This window comes from Arachis hypogaea, chromosome 20, assembly GCF_003086295.3.
Source record: "Arachis hypogaea cultivar Tifrunner chromosome 20, arahy.Tifrunner.gnm2.J5K5, whole genome shotgun sequence".
NCBI classification, from domain to species: domain Eukaryota; kingdom Viridiplantae; phylum Streptophyta; class Magnoliopsida; order Fabales; family Fabaceae; genus Arachis; species Arachis hypogaea.
The window spans coordinates 65154089-65159069 of record NC_092055.1 but is presented as its reverse complement, the minus strand read 5'-3'; positions in this window follow the sequence as shown (position 1 = coordinate 65159069).

Here is a 4981-nt window from a genome sequence, read left to right as displayed (position 1 = left end):
CACACCATTAGAGTACGGACCAACCAACCCATAAAGGGGATCTTATAGAAAATAAACTTAGCTGGAAGAATTCTACAATGAGCAGTTGAGTTGTCCGAATTCGACATCAAGTATGAAGCTCGGACAGCTATTAAATCCCAGTACCTAGCTGACTTCATCGCAGAGTATACTGACACCCCGGGTACCCCCACAAAATGGAGCCTTTATGTTGATGGCTCCTCAAACAAAACCGGAAGTGGCGCAGGCATCATTTTAGAAAGTAATCAGGGAACCCAAATCGAGCTCTCCTTAAAGTTTGAATTTCCTGCCTCAAATAATCAAGTTGAATTTGAAGCACTACTGGCTGGTTTGAGGCTGGCTAAGGAAGTGGGAGCTCAAAGACTTACCATCTTTAGCGACTCCCAAGTAGTCACTTCACAAATAGAAGGGAGCTACCAAGCTCAGGATCCCACTATGAAAAAATACCTTGACAAAACCAAAGAACAACTCGGACAATTTAAGGGATATAAGGTCCGACATATACCCCGAGAACAGAATGCACTCTCAAAACTAGCCAGCACCAAACCAGGGGGCAACAATAGAAGTCTCATCCAAGAAACACTCTGAAGTCCATCAACTTTGGAGGAAGAAAAAATCCTAGCCATATCAGGACAGGATCAAGGGTGGATGACTCCCATAATCAACTACCTCAAGTCCAAAACACTTCCCGCAGACAAAAAGGAGGCAAAAAGGCTAGTACGAGAAGCACATTACTACACCATAATACGAGTCGTCCTATATAAGAGAGGAATCTCTACACCTCTTTTAAAATGCATCCCGACCTCGGCTACAAGGGAAGTTCTCGAAGAAGTCCACAGTGGCATGTGCGGCAATCACCCTGGGGCACGAGCCCTTACCAAAAAGGTACTCCGAGTTGGTTTCTACTGGCCGACCTTACAAAGGGAAGCAACAGAGTTTGTCAAGACATGCCCACCATGCTAGAAGCACGCCAACTTCCACATAGCTCCACCTGAGGAGCTCATCTGCGTTACTTCACCCTGTCCATTCGCAAAGTGGGGGCTCGACCTCCTTGGATCCTTCTTACAGGGATCCGGACAAGTCAAGTTTCTCATTGTAGGTATAGACTACTTCACAAAGTGGATTGAGGCAAAGCCATTAGCTAATGCCACCTCCCAAAGAAGTCGGAAATTTCTATATAGAAACATTATCACAAAGTTTGGGGTACCATGCTCCATCAACACAGATAATGGTACTTAATTCACCGACACAGGCTTTAAAAATCTGGTAGCTGATCTAAAAATCAAACACCAGTTCACCTCTGTAGAGCACCCACAAGCCAATGGATAGGCGAAAGCTGCCAACAAAGTCATACTGGCTGGGTTAAAATGGAGATTACAGGACGCCAAGGGAGCTTGGGCTGAAGAGCTCCCGCAAGTCCTATGGCATATCAGACAACACCACATTCAACCACAAGAGAATCACCATTCTGACTTACTTATGGAATGGAGGCCATGATTCCCGTGGAGTTAGAAGAAGGATCTCCTAGGACGATCCTCTACAATGAAGATACCAACCCCCAAGCTCAAAAGGAAGAGCTCGACCTACTTCTAGAAGTCCGAGAAAGAGTTCGGATCAGAGAGGAAGCCCTAAAGCGTCGAATGGCTCTAAGGTGTAATCGGAAGGTAGTCCAGCGAAGCTTCACCACCAATGACCTTATTTTAATCCAAAATGATATCGGAGCAGGTCGGTCAGGAGAAGGGAAGCTAGTAGCTAACTGGAAAGGACTATACCGAGTAGCAGAAGTCTTGGGGAAAGGTTACTACAAGGTGCCTGTTCATGCCCTGGGTCGAGCTGTACAACCCGGGCTGGTTAAAAACAAGCTGACCGACCTCTTCGAATCAGGATTACCCGACCTCTTTATAAAAGAGTTCGGTCGAATCGCTACAGAGGCTCAAGTAGGCCCAAACGGAGGAACACGACCTAAATCTAAAGAAAGCCCAAGCTTAGAAAGATAAGGGCGGTTCCCTTGAAGATAAAGATGACTTCACTCAAAGATAAGATAAGATAAGATAAGATGACATCATTATAAATACACTGGAGCACCCAGGTATAACTCATACTCTGATTCTACATAAAAACCTGCTTAAAGCCTATGCTAACTTAAGCATCGGAGTCTCTTTTAGGTACCACCACCCTCCGGTGACGAAGGATCAGCAGCATCTCCAGCTCCACCAATTCCACCAGGTCGGACACGACAGCTCTGGCCACCAGTTACACCAGGTCGGGCACGACAGCGTCGGCCACCAGATCCAACAAGTCGGACACGACAGCCCCGGCGACCACAGCAGATCTCATCTGAGATTGACCTTCAGTTTCAGGTAACCCTCGGAACATTGGCATCGTTTCCGGGAAACCAGGAAGTCATCCCGTCACCATGGCGGATAACCTTGACAACGACTATGACTCCGGATTGGAGGAGAGAACTCCGCATAAAAACGCGAACACCACACCAAAGGATACGCCCCAACCAACACAAAGACAAGAATTCGCCAAACACGGAAATCATGGAGGCCCAACAAGCTCAACAAAATCGCCTCAAGCAGCTCGAAAAAGAGGCCGAACATCAACGGGAGGCCAAAAGAAACCTCCAGAGAGAAACTAGACGACGCCGAGAGTTGGAGGATAAACTTCTAAAACTCGAAGCCGACCTGAAAACCAAAACAATCCAAACAGGTCGCGATAACACATCCCACAAAGATCAAGACCCATTCATCAAGGAAATCATGAAAGCTAAGGTTCCAAATGATTTTAAAGCTCCCGACATGACCCCATACGATGGTACCTCTGATCCCAGCCATTATCTCAGCAATTTCAGAAGCAGAATGTATCTCACTAATGCCTCAGACGCTACTCGATGCAAAGCCTTCCCGACCACTTTAACAGAGACAGCAATTAAGTGGTTTGACAATTTGCCCCTAGATCCATCACAAGTTTTGACGACTTAGCCAAGAAATTTCTTGCCAGATTTTCCATCCATAAAGACAAAGCCAAACACACCCCAAGCTTATTATGAATCAAGCAAGGAGATCGGGAGAGTCTTCGCCATTACATGAAAGGATTCAACAAATCATGTTTGGACATACAGGATTTTCCAACAGAAACTGCCATCCTGGGTCTCATCAATGGCCTATGTGAAGGACCTTTTAGTCACTCTATATCAAAGAAACATCCTACGTCTCTGAATGAAGTACAAGAATGAGCAGAGAAGTATATCAACATGGAGGAAAACTCTCGACTAGGAGAGACCTCAAAATTTGGATTCTCCTACCCCTCTCGGGACAAGGATAAAGAGTCCAAGAAAAAATAAGATCAACATGGAGAGAAGATTAAAAATACCACAATTACACCCCTCTTCGGGTGTCTCTTATGGAAGTTTACTGAGAAGTATGCCACACTGAGAAGATCCCACCACCTCGACCAATCAAAGGCAAAAGAGGAGGTGGAAATTGGACAGAATATTGTGAATATCATCAAATCTACGGACATCCCACCAACGAGTGCTTCGACTTGAAAAACGTCATAGAAAAGTTGGTAAGAGAGGGGAGACTAGATCGGTACTTAGCTAGCAAGACGGATGAACCCAGAAAAAGAAGACGTGATGAAGAGGTTGGACGAACTGAACGACCACCTCTCACCCTGCAAAGACATGTCCACATGATAAATGGAGGATTTGCAGGAGGAGGAATCTCCAAATCATCTCGCAAGAAACACCTTAAGGAGATATATCATGTCGAGGGAGGGGAAGAAGCACCCGACCTCCCTACTGTTACTTTCACCAAAGAGGACGCGGCAGGCATCATCCTGGGACATGATGATCCCATGGTCATCAGGGTCATATTGGCCAACGCAAATTTCCACCGCACACTGGTGGACCAAGGAAGCTCGGCGGATATCCTGTTTAAATCTGCCTTTGACAAACTCGGTCTATAGGAAAAAGAGCTCAGAGCATATCCGAATAGCTTGTTTGGATTAGAAGACACTCCAATCTAACCACTTGGATACATCTCACTACACACAACTTTCGGAAAAGGAACCCGATCGAGGACACTCAACATAGACTACATCGTAGTCGATGTGGGCTCAGCCTACAATGCCTTGATAGGTTGGACAACATTAAATCAGCTCACTGCGGTAGTTTCAACTCCACATCTATGCATGAAATTCCCAACTCCCGAAGGGATCACCACGATAAAAGGAGACCAAAAAACCGCGCGATGATGTTACAACAAAAGTCTGAACCTTAGAGGCAAAGGAGAAGAAATCAACACTATCAAACTCGGGGGAGTTCGAGGTCGGGAAGAGTTTCGTCCACAACCGGAGGGCGAGATCGAGGAAGTCCAGATCGGGGACGTCCCAGATAAGACATCAAATATTGGGGCAACTTTGAAAGAAGACATAAAGGAATATCTGATACAGTTCCTAAGAGATGATGTTGAGCTCTTTGCATGGAAGGTCGCAGACATGCTGGGCATAGATCCTAAGCTAATGTGTCACAAATTGGCAGTATACCCATAATCTCGGCCAGTACAACAGAAGCGTTGGAAGCTCGGGCCAGAAAGATCCCAAGCCGTGGAAGAACAAGTACAAACTCTGCTGGAGGCAGGATTCATAAGAGAAGTCAAGTATCCACTATAGCTGGCCAACATGGCGAATGTGCACCGATTACACCGACCTCAATAAAGCTTGTCCAAAAGACCCTTATCCACTCCCAAGCATAGACACTCTAGTTGACGCCTCCTTCGGATACAAATACCTCACCTTCATGGATGCTTATTCGGGATATAATCAAATCCCAATGTACCCACTGGATCAAGAAAAGACCTCATTCCTAACCCCAAAAGCAAATTACTGTTATGTCGTCATGCCATTCGGACTCAAAAACGCAGGAGTTACCTACCAAAGATTAATGAATAAGGTCTTC